This window comes from Arvicanthis niloticus, chromosome 18 (genome assembly GCF_011762505.2).
Source record: "Arvicanthis niloticus isolate mArvNil1 chromosome 18, mArvNil1.pat.X, whole genome shotgun sequence".
Taxonomy (NCBI): Eukaryota; Metazoa; Chordata; class Mammalia; order Rodentia; family Muridae; genus Arvicanthis; species Arvicanthis niloticus.
In genome coordinates, this window is record NC_047675.1 from 35,955,465 (window position 1) to 35,971,897 (window position 16,433).

At 42.9% G+C, this 16,433-nt stretch overlaps 1 long non-coding RNA gene and 1 pseudogene across 1 annotated transcript; both read right to left on the bottom strand.

Annotated features, from left to right (window-relative positions):
- Positions 1 to 746: 746 nt before the first annotated feature.
- On the bottom strand, positions 747 to 4,317 carry LOC143434976 (uncharacterized). The gene is made up of 3 exons (XR_013104891.1): positions 4,204 to 4,317; positions 3,603 to 3,678; positions 747 to 1,118 (listed from the first exon to the last, which is right to left on the bottom strand). It is a non-coding gene; the product is annotated as an uncharacterized LOC143434976 (long non-coding RNA).
- Positions 4,318 to 4,991: 674 nt separating this feature from the next.
- On the bottom strand, positions 4,992 to 5,398 carry LOC117723348 (small ribosomal subunit protein eS24 pseudogene; annotated as a pseudogene).
- Positions 5,399 to 16,433: the final 11,035 nt, after the last annotated feature.

Genomic DNA, 16,433 nt, shown 5'->3' on the forward strand with positions numbered 1-16,433 from the left:
AAGGCAGAGGTTAATGTTGGGGTGTCTCCCTCTTACACTCTCCACCTGATTCTTCTTCTCCTCTTCTTTTTGAGACAAGGTCTCTCTACATAGCCCTGGTTGTCCTGGAACTCACTGTGTAGACCAGGCTGGTCTCAGACTCACAGTGATCCCCTTGCCTTTGCCTCCCAAGTGCTGGGATCAAAGGTGTGTGCCACCATGTCCAGTTCCATCTTGAGGGTCTCTTTGCCGAACCCAAAGCTTGCAGTCAACATATGAAACTCAGGACTTCCTCTGTCTCTACCTCTTCGGTGCTGGGACTACAGATGCCATGTGGTTTTTACCAGAGTGTTGGGGATTCAAACTCAGGACCTCACGCTTTCACATTGAGCACTTTACCCACCAAGCCATCTCCCCAGCCCTGATATCTGCACTTTCAAATGGTTCCACAAGGCACCTCTTTAAGAACTAGTGTGTGGGACTATGTGTCACAGTCCATTTTGTGTTGCGATAACAAAATATCTGATGCTTGGAACTTCATGAAGAAGAGATTCATTTAGGTCCCAGTTCTGAAAGTTTTAGAGTGTAGGGCTGGTATCTGCTGGAGGAAGCATGAAACAAGGGAATGGAGAGAGAAGACGAGCATGCTCTTTTTACAGCAACCTGCTCCTGTGTGAACTAATCCATTCCCATGAGTCCTGCACTAATCTAACCAGTGGGCTGGAGCCTTATCACTTCCCTGGACCTGTGTCTCTTAGACTCCACCATCAGACTGGAGAACAAGTCCCTAACACAGGAGCCTTCTGGTGCCCACACAAAGTATAGCAATGAGTAAACCTTGCACTTTTCTACTCTACAGGAGCACTTAGTGCTGGAAGAATCCAAATACTTAAATACTTTTAAAAACAGGTATTTTTATTTTAGTGCAATCTATGGCATTCATAGGCAAAGAGTTTGTTTTTCTAATTTGATGCTTTGAGCAGTTTCACTGAGCCACAGGGGTTTGCCCTGGTTCTCGAATATTCTCCCATGACACTGTCTTTCCCCCTTAGAGTATCCTTTGCTTGCTGTCCATCCCCATACTCAAGCTGTGGTGTCAGAGAGGGCCTCTGGGGGTTCCTTGTTTCCAGACAGGGGCCCTAGAAGGGATAGACAGTTGTAGGAAGGCAGAGCCGACCAGCAGAGGGCAGCTCAGGCTCCGGTTGTCTGAGCGAGAACACAATCTTCTGCCTGCATGCCTGCATCCCCTCACCTAGATCCTCCTGGATGTAGTTTAGACTAGAACACCAGAAGTTCAAATTAGCACACTCAATTTCCCGACCTTCATTTGGATGAAGCCACCCAACCTCCGGGCAACCAAGTGTCCTCCTTTGCAAAGCAGCGATTGCAACGGCTTCATAGGACTAGACAAATAAAGCAACCCCTTCTTCCTTTAAGTTGCTTCGGTCACAAGAGCAGGAAAAGAAACTGAGGTAAGCCCAAAGAGCAGGCTGTCACACATGACACCGAATTATCCATCCCTTTCCTGTGTTGCTCGTGTTTACTGCTCACACCACACAAAATTACGACCTGGATTAAGACAGTCTTGCCCTCAGAGCTTGCAGATTCAACAGAAGGCAGCTAGGAAAGGCGGAAGTGAAAAAGATGGACGTGGGGTATGAAGACAGAAGTAACGCAAAGCAGCTCCCGGAATAGGATGATGGCTAAGAAAGGCGTTGGGAAGATGGAAAGCCTTGGAATGGGGAAGCCACAGCAGGGAAGAGCGTTGGAAATAAGGAGAACAAGAAATAGCTCGTAGGAGAGGAGACCTTAGAGTCCAAATGCTTCCATTTGGAGCCTAGTGTTGGGAGCCAGAGGACGTGAGAGGAACCGAGGCTGAAAAGACCGGCCGGCGGGCGGGGCGGAGTCCCAAGAAGCCTCCGACTGCACTCTGACTGTAGCCCATTGTCTCCAAACAGTTCCACAACCTTCAGTGTGGTGCAGGGAAACACGTTGGTGCTTTTACTCAATCTGAGTGTTGTTGTTTTTTTCTGACTTGAATTTATGGTGTTAATGATCTTCTAGTGTAGTGGTGTGTACATGTCACGTATCGATAAATGTTTGCATATGGGCTTGCTCATCCGGCTTGAGTCTAGAGGCTTCATGGAGCCATCAGAGACGGCTTTAAACTTTTAAAACATTTGTTAATTATTATTACTCTTAGTATGCATGTTGTGTGAGAGGGTACACACACACCACTGTGCATGGGTGGAGGTCAGAGAACAACTTTTGGGTGTCAGTTCTCTCCTTACACAACGGGTCCTGGGGTTGAACTCAGGTCATTGGGTTTTTGCAGCAAGTACATGTACCCACTGAGCCCTCTCACTGGCCCCAGAGGGGATTTGTTTTTTTGTTTTTGTTTTTTTTTTTGAACTGGAATTGAACTGAGGGCATTGTGTTTGCTATGCAATCACTCTGCCACTGAGCTATGCCAGCCCCCTTCCAGAGGGGGGCTTTTAATGATGGAAGTGCTTTAAAGTTCTTACAGAAAAAAATTCCAGAATATTCTGGAGGGACAGCAAGCCCTAACCCAAACTCTGGCATTGGATGCTATTGAGAAAAGAGCGGGTGAATAAGCATCAGTATAAAACGTTGAAGAACAACCTGACCCTCGGTCAAATACTCAGCGAGCTACACCATTCACAGTGCTCAGTGGGTGACAAGTGCCCAATTGCCTAAAACAGGCTAGGAACATTAAAGAGAGAACGTGCAATTCCATTTTCTACCACTAGATGTCGCGCAGGTCTAAGTAAGGTAAAAGACCCTCTGCCATTTCCTTTCCTCCTCAGAGCCTTAGTAATAGACAATGTACCCAGAATTCAGTTGCAGATGCGGTTAGGAAAGATAAGCAAAAGGTGGCCAGGAACTATCTGTGCTAATTAGGATAGTAAAGATCTAGGATAAAGGGAACCAAGGCCTGTGAGATGGCGCGGCAGATACAGCTCAGTAGGTAAAATTTTTTTTGCAAGCAGGACGACCCAAATTTGAATCTCCAGAACCTGCATAAAAAAGCCCAGCGTGGTGTCACAGGCTGTAGAACTAGCACTGTGGTGGAGAGATAAAAGTATCCCTGGGACTTTATAGCCAGCAAGATTGGTGAGCTTTAGCTTTAGCGAGAGGCTCCGTCTCAAAACAATGTAGAGAGAGACAGCGTTCATGTACACACACACACACACACACACACACACACACATACAGATGGCGTTCATGTACACACACACACACAGCACACAGCACACACATTAGGCTACATACACACAAATCAATATTTTATCATTGTTTTAGATTAACAACAACCTTACCATAGAAAATTCTGGTAATGGAACTGTGGGTCTACCCGCTCCTGTGGACCTTTGACCTAGATTGTCCACAAGGGCAGTGGGAACAGAATGGTGAGGGGTTGGGGTGGGGTTGGAACCCCTGTGTGTATGTGCAGTGAATGACCACACCGGGACAGCTTGTCAGTAGGCAGATCAACTTTACGTAGGGTGATTGAAGGCTTATAAAGTTTTGGGGGGACTGAGGGCAGGGACATCCAGGATGGGTAAAAGTCACGGGCTGGGGCCTTAGGGTAGCTGGCGTACCTCATTAGCACGGGAGGCATGTCAGGAATCTCAGGTCCTGGCTGAACAGCTTTTGTCAGGAGAAAGGGAATTGACCCTATAAACAATTTAATTAAGACTAAGTGACTCAGGTCAGTGCTAGGGGCTTAGAATCCCGCAGACAAGGTCAGAGAAGGAGAAAATATGCTAACACGGAAGTCTCAGTTTTTCACCGAGCTTAGAGGCTATCCAGTCATGGTGGACCTCAACCTTAATTAACAAAAGCTTCCCACAAAATCTAGAGGAGAAATTAAAATCACCCGTTAAATCACCATTCATCAACCCGGAAAGGGGAAAACAATTGAAATGTAAATAAAGAAAATATCCAATAAAAAAAAGAATATCCATGAAAAAAACCTCACCATTCATCAGTCTACCAGTCCTTATTCTAAAATTATATTTTCCCCCAGTAACTGACTTCTAATCAATACACCTGCCATTACGAAGGGCTTTCAGCTGATGCAAGGTGAAAAAAGTAAAAAATAATGGTTTATAATTTTCTGAAAGGAGCCCTTGGGGGTGGTTTTTAGGTGTTCGTACCTCCAGCTCTTCCAGTGCCCAGAGGCCACCTGTTCTTACTTACCTCAGCCTCAGAGAGTGTTATCTTAAGATGTGGTAAACTTTGCAAAACCAAATTAATTTTTAAAAGTAAATCTATGTTTGGCAGTTCCTCCAGCTCTCGGAGAAGGTAACTGCAGCACCGAGCAAACATGCAAATGCAGTGGATTTCGAAACTCCCATGCCCAAGGCAGGGTCACGGTGACACAGGCCTAAGGACAGACCATCTGGCAAACCAGAGCTGGGGACCCTGCTTCTTCTGTGCAGAAACTCTTTAGACATCGGTTCTAGCAAAGGTCTGCCTTAGCTGGTTGCACCAAAGCCTCAAACCAGATATAAAAAGAACAAACATGAAAACAAAACCCCAGTATTTGGCTCACAATTCTGGTGGCTCAAAAGTCCAACAAGAATGGAGCCAGCTCTGGCAAGCTCTTCTCTACCCAGCAACATGACTACAAACAAGATGGAGAAGCTGAAACTGAAATGACCAGCTATGGAAGGGCCAAAGCCTGTGAGACAGCCTCATGTGCTCCTGTGAGAACAGCATGAATTTTTTGAGTGTAGTGACCCCACCTCTTAGAGGCTCCACCCCATCAGCACCACCACACAGAAGACCAATTTTCTAGGATGTGAGACTATGGGGGACACATCAAAATGACATCGAGTGAGCAAGGTCCTTTCCTGAGGTTTTGTTGTTGTTCTTAATTGTTGTTGTTTTTTGGTTACTGTTTTTTTATTCTTTTGGTGAAGCTTTTTTAGTTTATTTGTCCTTTCAGAAATCTGCACATCGCAGCAGATCATGCTACCACAGATCTACTCCTTTGGCCTTTTGCCAGTGCCAATGTTGGCCTTTGCAGTCCCCCTGACCTTCTTCATTCTGTTCTTGTGTTCCTTTTGCTGTTTGGGGGGAGGTCTTTTTCTTCTCATAAAGGCCATGTCTTGCAAGTCTGTGTTTAGGTTCACTCTTCTTGGCATAATCTAAAGACTCATACACAGATTATGCCCAAACCAGTTGTCTTGCCACCACAGAAGTAGGTTCTGAATCCAAATACAAAGATAACATCTGGTGTGGTTTTGTACATTTTGGTCAGCTTTCCCCAAATTTCTGTCTTTGATACTGTTGCCTTCCCAGGATGAAGGTCGTCAATGACCATCTGTTTCCTCTGAAGCAGACAGTTTGTCATGAAATTCCTGGTCCGGATGGTTACTATATCATTCATGATGGTTACAGTGCTGGAGCTGCAGAGGAGGACTTTCCTGAGATTTTTAAAAACAAGTTTCTCTGTTTCTGTCTCTCAGTCTCTCAGTGTCTCTGTCTCTCTCTTTCTCCCCCCCACCCCCGATCATCTGTGTGTGTGTGTGTGTGTGTGTGTGTGTGTGTGTGTGTGTGCATATACTGTGGCACAACTGTGGAGGTCAGAGGACAACTCGTGTTCAGTGGTCAGTTCTTTCTTGCCATCTAGTGAATCTCTCAAGGATTAGGTTTGGACTCTCAGAGTTGGTAGCCAGGGCCTTTACCTGCTGAGCCACCTTGTCAGCCTGAGAGTTTTCTTTTTAAAGACATGAACCAAAAGGTATTTTTTTTTAAAGCCTAGACTTTAAACTTTGTGCCTTAAGACTTTTTCTCAGAAGTGGCATTTTAAGAACGGATTAGGTGAGATGCTGTGGCGGTATTTGCAGGCACCCCCCCCCTTTTTTTTTTTTTTGTGGATAAGAAAACAGAGCAAGGTTGCTCGAGGTCAACAGATCCTGGAATTGGAGGAATGCTCTTTGGTTTTTTTCCACTTCATCAAACTAATACTGCCGTTTGCTCCCTAGTATGGTGTCTTCTCAGATTCACACGCTGGAGCCTCAGCTCCCTGTACCTCCAAATGTGACTGTATTTATGTGACTGTATTTATGTGACTGTATTTATGTGACTGTATTTATGTGACTGTATTTGGAAACATCATAACTAGTTGAGATGAGACGTTACTGAAGTAACTGTGGTCACTGATCTGATCTACTTCCTTAGCACTGATGCCCCTTACAAAAAAGAGAAACTCTGGACCCAGACAAAAAGAGAGAATTCCAGTGATAAGATAAAGGCAGAGGTCGGGATGATGCTGGTCCATACCAAAGAACAGCAAAGATGGTAGGGGCAGGAGTTGGGTAGACAGAGGCACAGAACAGGTCATTCATTTTTCTCCAGAAGGAACCAAGGTCGACACTTTGACTTTGGACATCTCCCCTGGGCTAAGAGACAATGTGTTTCTGTTGTTTAAGCTGTCAAGTTTGGGGGGCTTTGTTGTGGTACTCCTAGGAAAGAAAACTGCTAATATCTCAGGAGTGAGAGAGAGGTCATGGTGGTCTTACTAAGACTCTTCTCATCTCTTCATCTTTAGTTGATAATTTCATCTGAGAGGTGAAACTAGAAAACCATTGGTTTCCCTGCTGGTGGAGTATGTAGTTTAGAACAGAGCACAGGAATGTGAGGAAAAAATAGCAGTGGCCTTAGTAACAAAATGTTGGTTGTCCTAAGGGCTAGAGTGGGAAACTGATCAACAGGTTAGCCAGAATTTGATAGGGAAGACAGGAGATGAGATGGAGATTTATAGTGAGTTTTGATGAGCCCATGTACAGTTGGTGGTCTTACAAGCCCTGTACAGAAGCAGTTAGCTATTTGTACCTGGCTAAATATGAAATTTTGGTGCATCCAGAAGAGTCATAGAAAAGGAGACAGAGAAAGAGGTAGAAACTTTTGATAAAAGAGGCCCAAAGCAATCTCAAATCTGATGGACAACATTAACCTGTACAACCAGATGTTTAGTAAGACACTTAGTAGACACAACATGCTCAAGCTATTGAAGGCCAAAAATAATGAGAAAAATCTTGTCTGTTCTAAGGGGAAATGTCATATCAAGTCAAAGAAACAACAATAAAATCAACAGCAGACTTCTCACTTGAAACAATGTTAGTCACAAGAATCTGGGGCACCATATTGTAATTACTAAAGAAAAACAGTCAAGCAGGAGAATAAATTTTATACCTAGCAAAACTAGTCTTTAAAAATGAAGGTAAGGACTTTATATATAGTCTCTCTGTATCTGTCTGTCTGTCTGTCTGTCTACTCATTTATTTTGAAAGGATTCTACTACATAGCCCAGTCTGGTTTTGAACTCATGATACTTCTGCCTCAGTAATTACAGGCAGGTACTAACATACTAATGATTAAGATCTTTCTGCTAGCAATTTTGCCTTACAATAAATATCAAAGTAAACACTTAAGAAGGAAATTGCTAGTTGGGTGCAGTGATATGCACTTGTATTCCCACTCACCTCTTAACACAGAAGTTCAAGGCCAGCCTGGGAAACATAATGAGACCTTGTGTCATAAAAAAAAAAAATGGTTTTACCTTCTCTATATTTAGTCTCTATCGTCTTTGTTTCCTCAAGACCAGGACATCATTGAGATGACATACTGAAAAATGGAGGAACCACACTGTTGTGAGTTGACTATGAAATGGTTCCTGCATGCTCAAGTATTGGATACTGGATCTCCAAGTAATGGTGCTACTTTGATAGGTTCTGGAAACTTCAGGATATTGGAGGAAGTAGGTATGTAAGGGTTTCTAATTACCTCCTTCCTATTTCCACATCATGAGGTAAAGAACCTTTGCCACAACACTCTTGCTTACACAACATTCTGCATGGGGCAAAGCAACCTCCAAAACCATGAGCAAAATAAACTCTTCCCCCTTTAAATTCTACTTTCAGACACCTTACAGCTACTCCAAAGTGACAAATATACATCACACAAGAGGGGCCTGGGATAATTACTGCTTGGAAGAAAGTCTTCCAGGGCAGCAATGCTAAGAACACCTACTCTTGACCATATGTGACTTAGAAGTAAGCATTAATTCTATCAATTCACTGACACTGGTGACTGTTACATTAGCCAATGCTAATAGGCTTAAAAATATGGATATGTTACAGAGTAACTTTACATTTTTAAAATCTATTCATCTACTCTTTGAGGATTTCACTTATACAGTGTATTTTGATCATATTTACTCCCCAACACCATTACAACTTCTTCCACTCCTTCAAGATCATATATGTCATATTGTCTAGGTTTTTTTAATTTATAACTTACTGAGTCCAGTTAGTTTTGCCTATTCTTGCATGGATATATGGCTATTCACTGGCTCATGGGCAACCTTGGACAGGCCATAGCTCTGAAGAAAGCTGATTCTTCTTTCTCCAGTAGCATCAGTGGCCAATTTCTCTTAGCTAGGGGCAGGGCCTCTTGACCTTCCTCCTTCCATACTGTTGTTGTTGGGCCTTGTGTTGATGTTGTACAGACAACCAGAGCTTCTGTGAGCTCATGAGTGCCACAGCTCTGTCATGTCCTGGAGACATATCTTACAACGGTCTTCTTTCACTTTATTCTTGAACCTGGCTCTTAAGATCTTCCTGCCTCCTCTTTTGCAGTGTTCCCGTAAGTTCATCTTGAACCATCAGTTATGAAGAAGGCATTTGTAAGAGCTAGAAGATTAGAAGAGGCTGGAGAAAAAGCTCAGCTCTCATCTGAGATTTTGGCTGCTTATTCCTTTTTTTTTTTTTTTTTTTTTTGTATAATTTGTGTGTGTGTGTGTGTGACTGATTGGGCACCGAGGATATTTAATTATTGTAGAGCCAATTTTCCTCTGATGAAAGGCTTTTCTTTACTGAAAATGAGCACAGTGGTGAAACTGACCTTATAGGGTGGTTGTAAAAATTATGCGATTTAACATACTTAAAACATTTTAAATTGGGGTTGTTAGTGTCAGGTGTCATTTCTATTCCCTCCTTTGTTACTTTATATTTCCAACTCCCCCAAGTTTTGCACAGGAGGTGCAAAAAAAAAGTTTTTTTTTTTTTTTTTTTTTTTTAAAAAACGAAATTGGCCTAATACAATGAATGTTTATTTCTCAGTTATGCAAAGTTGAAAGCAAGTGTACCAAAGAAGAGGCAACACCGTGACAGAGGGCAACTGGGGGCTGACGTGCTACGGCCATGCTGGAAACTTCTCTCCATGTGTGTGCATGTTCAGGCATGTACAAGTACATGTGACTGTGTGTGGACAACATCAGAGGTCATTACTTGGGCCATAAATACTGTTGCTGATGTTGATAGGATCTATCTTAGCCTGGGGGCAGCCAAGGAGGCTGACTGACTGGCCAGTGAATCCAGACATCTGCTTGTCTCTCTGTTCCCAGTGCTGGTATCACCATCCCTGCCTCCCACACCACCATGCCCAGTGGTTTTTTTTTTTTTTTTTTTTTTTTTTTTTTTTTCTTTTTCCTTTTTGTCTTTTCAAATCTGTGCTGTGGGGGTCTCTATAAATTGGCTAAGTTTTAGAAGCTATGCTTAGTGCTTCCCATAACTTCAGTTAACTCAGTCATTCTGGATTTCTGATGGGGTTGAAGACCTATAGTCTCATAACAAATCCTGGCTATTTACTTTGAGAGAAAAGATCTGAGTAGATGGTTTTCAGCTGACATTCATTCTAAAGCCAAAAAGCCAGGATCAAAAGTAAGTGTTTTAGTTAGAAGAGATGACAGAGGTTCTGGTTAGTCAACAGAATGATGGACTGGGTATTAGGACTATCTTGTACCTCACTGGTACAATTAGGAATAAGTATGCTCTAATTGTATTTTGAGAGAAAAGTTCTACTTTAACAGGAAGAGTGATATGTAGGAGGAGCTAAGTGGGAAGGAGTACTGAGAGGAAGAGATGGAACAAGGAGAGAAGATGAAGAAGAGGAGAAGCTAGGTGATGAGAGAGAGAAAGAGAGAGGGGGCATGGAGGCAGATGTTCACATGTCTCCACCAGTCAAAGATAGTTTTTATATCTAGGTTGGGTATTGGGTTATGCTTCTGATTGAGCATTACCAAACTTATAAATCCTTTGATTAACATTTTTAAAAAATCGTATAAAAGCAAAAAGGAAAGGGGGGGCATGGGACAGGGGTGTTCTAGGGAGGGGAAATGTGGAAAGGGGATGGCATCTTAAATGTAAATAAAATATAAAAATAAAAAATAATAAATAAATAAATAAATAAGAAAAAAAAATCTGTGCTGTGGGGTTGAACTCAGGTCCTTGTGCATGAGAATCAAGTGTTTCAAGGACTGAGCTCTCTCTTCCAGTCCTGTGCTGGAAATTCCTTCAGACATTTCTACATCAGAGTCTAATCCTTTCTCTAGGTGAGAGATGCCACTCATTACCAACAAGGCAGAATAGATAAGCTTATCCAAAATACCACTTTTAATCAGGTTGTCTATTTTGGTTGGCTTATTTGACACTTGTGAGTCAACATTGCAACATTATTATTTATTTGTCTTCTGATTTAAAAAAATGATGGACGACGTCCTTGCATCTTAACACTTTCTAGGAGATAAACATCTACCTCTTGAGTCGATAGACTTATTTTCTGAACACCCCACTGTACATGACACTCTTTAACAGCATATAAAACTAGTTAGATAAATATAATCCTTGCCCTCTGAAACGCATAAACACGAAATGAAACAGACTTTCCCCTTCTTGGTACTCACTTTGGCGAAACCACAAGTTAGGAACAAGGATAAAATATTTACAAGACCCCTAAGCAGCACAGTTAATAATTTTCATGTTGGAACTGACTGACATGTGAGTGGCGGTTGAATTAATAGAGCAGCAAAAAAATCAGCAACTTTAAAAACTAAGATGTAAGCTGAGCAGTGGTGGCGCACGCCTGTAATCCCAGCACTTGGGAGGCAGAGGCAGGCGGATTTCTGAGTTCGAGGCCAGCCTGGTCTACAGAGTGAGTTCCAGGACAGCCAGGGCTACACAGAGAAACCCAGTCTCAAAAAAAAAAACAAAAAAACAAAAACAAACAAACAAACAAAAAAAATGTATAGGTCATTTTGGCGGATGAGTCACTAAAACCTGAGACAGCACTGATTTGTGTATGCGCATGTGTCCCTCCAACTGTTGCTTTATGTAGTGCTTTTTCAAAGAAAGGAGATGGAGCACCCCCAGGAGAACTGGTATACCTATTGCTTGGAGTTTCTGATGACTGCTCTGACATCAGGCAACATTCTGTCATCATCCGTGTGTACTCTGGACAGGGAACTGTGTCCAGGAGAGTCCCCTAACTCTTTCCCTTCTCATTCCCTAAGGCTTAGGTCTTGCTTTAGTCACCTGATGCTCATTTGCAGTGGGCGGGGTAGGGCAGGTGAGGAGAGTGGGTCCATTGCTGTGAGACATGCAATCAAGTGCAATAGTGAAGTCACTGAGCCGGATGTTTCCCAATGTTTGCTCTGGCAGAGGGGAGGGAGGTAGAGCTGATCTTTTGTTCTAAGGGATTGAAAACTCTTCTGGAAATCTACAGGGAGTGCATGGGGCCAGCATTGGGTCTGGAGGGCAGGAGGTCTGTTGGGCAACAGGCCCAGCCATTTCTAGTGCTAGACCACTTGGCAAATGGAGATTCCTCAATCAGGTGTCAGCTCAGGGTTGGATGAAGCCCCCTCTGCTTTTTCTGGGCTCATTCTGAACTTCCTACAGATCTCTGTACCAGGTGAATATTGATCTATAAGCCTCTTGCCTGTCTATATGGAACATCCACCTTGTCCATCCATTTGCTTTCCTTAAAAAAAAAATTATCATATACTAATTTTAGAGAATAACAGGTTTTCATCATGAAATTTCCATAAATATTTACAACACAAATGCATTTTTACAGTACTGGCTATTGAACCCAGAGCCTTGTGTGTACTAGGCAAATGCTCTACCACTGGCCTACATCCCGAGCCCTATGTAATACACGTGGATGATATTCTTACTCCATTAAATCGTGGTCCCATTTTTCTCCTTCCTCTTCTGAAATAGCTACTCTTCTGTCTTCATGCTTTTTTTTTTTCTTTTCTCTAAATCTAGATTCTGCATCTGAGTGAAAATATGAGGTACTTGTCTTCCTCAGTCTATCTTCTCTCACTTAACGCAATGTGCTGTCCATTTTCCTGCGAATGGCATCATTCCATCCTTTAGAGCTGAATAGAACGCCACTGTGTATGTGTATCTTCTTTATTGGATGGAGCCTTAGCTGATTGCATAGTCTGCCTATGGTGAATACAACAGGGTGTGCAGGAGTCTCGGCAGTGTGCTGACTTCGGCTCCTCCCAGAACATACCTGCGAGTGGTATAGCTAGGCCATAGGGTGAGTCTAGTTTTAGAATCTATAGTAGTTTCCATGTGGCTATATTAGTCTACATCCCCACCAACTATATATGAAGGTTACATTATACCTGTATATTTATATTTTCTTTCCGTCTCTCTGTCTCTCTTTCTCTCTCTATCTCTGCCTCAAGTGTGCTAGGAAAGTACTTTTACTATTCAGTCAACAGCCTCAGTTCATTTATGGCTTCTTTTTCTTGGTGATGCCATTATGATTGGGGCGAGGTGAACATCTCTGTGTAGTTGAGATTGGCATTTCCCTGATTCTGTTTGCTTTCTGTTCATCAGGCAGACCTCTGAATAGCCTAATCATAGGGGGCCCAGAGGATCTTCAGTTATAAAAGTTAATGATTCTGGTTGTCTAATTGGTTTAAGTGGCAATTAATCAAACATAGGGCCTCATGGTTTACTGCTTATGATGCAGAATAACCCCACAGCTTAACTCCCCAGCTGTTAGAGGAGAACACTTTGGCTTGAGGCTTGGTTCTGCTCCTTATAGCTGTGTGACCTTTGTCAAGTTCTTTAACTCTCCTATGCTTGGGTTTCTGCATTTTTCAAATGTGATTATAATAGTACCTACCCCATGGTGGGAATCAAAGTAATCCAGACTTAGAATTGCCAAGTGCCAAGAACACAAATTCTTAAATTTGTGTTAATTCCTCATTCTAATAAATTTAGCAACATCATTTAAGGAGTTAATACAAGCTCTTTGAAAAGTGCTCATCACAGGTGCTCAATAAAGATTTATTATATTACATTATCAGCCACATATTCATTCAACCATATTTTTGAGCATCTGCTATGTGCTAGACACCAAAGCTATATCATAAAACAATGATAAATATTCTGGAGTTAATGTTCTAACAGGGGTTAATAGACAATAATTAGAATATATAAAATGTGCACTATATTTTTCTGATTTTAAAACATTCATTTCCCCAGATGTTTAAACTTGGAAGCCAGGTGTGGTGCCTCACGCTTGTAATCCTAGTGTTCAGGAGGCCGAGGCAGAAGGTTGCAGGTTCAAGGCTAGTCTAGGCTCGTTAAAAGACCTTGCCTTAGTTAAAAAAAAATTACTCAGGGCTGGGGATTATGTGACTTGGTTGGTAGAATGCTTATGTAAGCATATATTAGACCCTGAGTTTGACCCTCAATACTGCATAAAACTGGGTCTGTGGCACCCAGGTGGTGGAGGCAGGAGGATCAGAAGTTTAAAGTCTTCTGGCTACATAGTGAGTTCCAAGACAGACCAGCCACAACCTTGTCTAAAAAAAAAAAATCCTCATAATTGACATTCATTTGACACTGACAAGCATTTTTCTTTTGAACAACAACAGCAACAAAAAAACCCGAAACAACAGTTCAAGACAACAAACGTGTTAATAGCCTCTTAGTTTTCATGTTGGACACAGTTGCAGTTACATACAGTTTCATCTGCCTGCACCCTTACTGGAAGGTATCTGTAGATGATGCGTCGGCACTAGGCACCCACTTTCCTCTGGTGAAACCAATATCCTTTGGGTAACAAGACCCCAGAACACTCTCTCTGACTTTGTTTTGCTCATAGTCCTGTGACAGGGAACTTGATGTCCTAGACTTGGGTAAGTCACTGTGGTTTGGCCCCCATTGATGGTCCTCTCCCCTCCGTAGGTCTCACAGCAAGTCTGGATAAAGATTGTTGACTTGCAAAATCTCTGGTTTGTTACCCGACAGGGTAGGGAACGAGTGACCCTGAGACTCACTGGAGAAGGTTAACAGCGAAGCTTTGGAACATTCCATGTTTCTTGGCTGAGCTCTACGACTTACAGATGGTGGAGACTGACCTGGGACTTTCTGCAGCCAGAGGTCAGGCTCAGCCCCTGCCTTGTTTAGATGGCAGACCGTGTATTACCCACTAAGACACAGGGCTGGGAAAGCTAATGCTTGCTGTGGTCTAAGCAGGTAGTGAGAGGTGAGAGGCTGACTCTTACGGCTTTGGGCTGTGATCTGTGGGTGTTCAGCAGGAAACCGACGGTGCAGGCAACTTAGGCAATTTGAAGACAGTTTACAAAAGAGACTTTCACTTGTGACTGTGTTCTAGCAGGATTTGTCTGTGGCCTCTTGTGCTTCTGAGTGGCGACTGGGAATGATTACATGGACCTCGCTTGGGGGTTCACATGCGGCCACAGCCATCTTGGTCCAGTGTCAACAACACGCTCAGATGGGCTGGCCATCCAAGATGACCTCTTTACATGTTTAGAGACCCAATAGTTTTGTGTCCCTGCTTTGTCAAAACACACTGGATTTATTTTATTTTACATTTATATTTTTCATCTTATTAGATCTTTGCTCACATTTTATTTATATTCCTATATAGCTCCCCTCCCCCACATACTATATCCTGACTATGGTTTCCCCTTCCTCTACCCCTCCCAGGATTTTCCTACCTCTCCTCCTATCCAGATCACTCCCTTTCTTCCTCTCATTAGAAAACAAACGGGCTTCTAAAAGATAATAGTAAAGTATAATATAACATAAGAAAACAAGTTCTAATACACAGGAATTAGGACAAAATAAACAGAAGAAAAGAACACAAGAAAATGAACAAGAGACAGACACAGAGACCCACTAGATCACATGCTTGGGAATACCACAAAAACACTAAACTGGAACCCATAATATATAAGCAAAGGACCTGTAGGGTAAAAGAGAAAAATATACATAAAATAATAAAATACAAAAGGAATAGCCTTGGCATGACACTATGAAACAAGGAACCTCCAGCGTTGAGTTGGCTTCCTGTTTGGCATAAAATGCTGGGCCTGCAGCCCCGTTTCTAAGAGTAGTTTGATCCTCCAGTGAGACTCCCTTGGAGAAAACTAACATTTTATTTGCCGGTGTTTATCAAGTGGTGATAACTTCTGGGTTAGGGATGGACCATGTGTCCACTTATTCTTTCAAATCTAGGACCTTGTCTGGTGCGGCCTTGTGCCGGCCCTGTGCCTGCTGCCTCCATCTCTGCGAGTTCCTATGTGCATCAGTCCTGTTGATTTACATGGCTTATTTTCTTGGTGTCCTCCATCTCCTCTGACTCTTACACGCTTTCTGCCTCTTCTTCTGCAGAGTTTTCAGAGCCTTGAGGGGAGGGATTTGATAGAGACATCTCTTTTAGGGCTGGGTATTCCAAGGTCTCTCACTCTCTGCATGCCATCTGCTGCAGGAGGAAGCTTCTCTAGTGATGGCTGAGCAAGGCACTGATCTGCTTCCCTGGCTGAAGTGCACACTGGATTTCTTTCATGAAAGCTCAGGGTACCAAGAGGGGTCTGGCAGATGAACTGGCCTGTGTTCAGAACACTCACAATTACTCCTCTAGCTCTCACGAGTGCAGCCCGGTCATGGTGAGTTTATTTCCTGATAAAATGCTCAGAACGAGGACTGGATTGCAGATGCAGCCACAAATAAAAGAACACGGAGTTCAATCTGGAGACAAATGGCTGAGGTAAGAGCCATGGCTGCCACAGTTGTGCAAAACGTAAAACAAATAAGGTGGTGTTATTTGCTAAACTCCATGAACGGGGCACCCAGCAGGCACCTCAGTCTGCAAACAGATGAAGATTTTATTTAGTTTTTAAACCTTAGAGCGCTGAAGTAGAGAGAAAAGCCACCATCTTTGAGGGGTGAGCAGCCCTTCGAAAACCCCACCATCCCTTCAAACCATGAACAAAACAGCAGATCAGCTGCTCATTCCTCCCCCCCCCCCGTCATCACCCTCTCTCTTTTCCATGTGCTATTTATTGCCAACTGGTGTGCATGTCCTGACCGTGGCTTATACAGAGCACACGTAAGACAAGAAGACATAAGAGAAGAACAAGGAATTGAATGTATATGTTTCTATGCAGCCAGTACCCAAGTGATGCTGGCGATTATTCCGGGTGCAAAGAGAACAACGTAGTTAGTGAGGAGATGAAAAAGGCAGGTGGATGTTTCCTGCATCCGCTTTAGAGTTAGTTGGTTTCTTTTTTCTTTAAAAAAAATTTT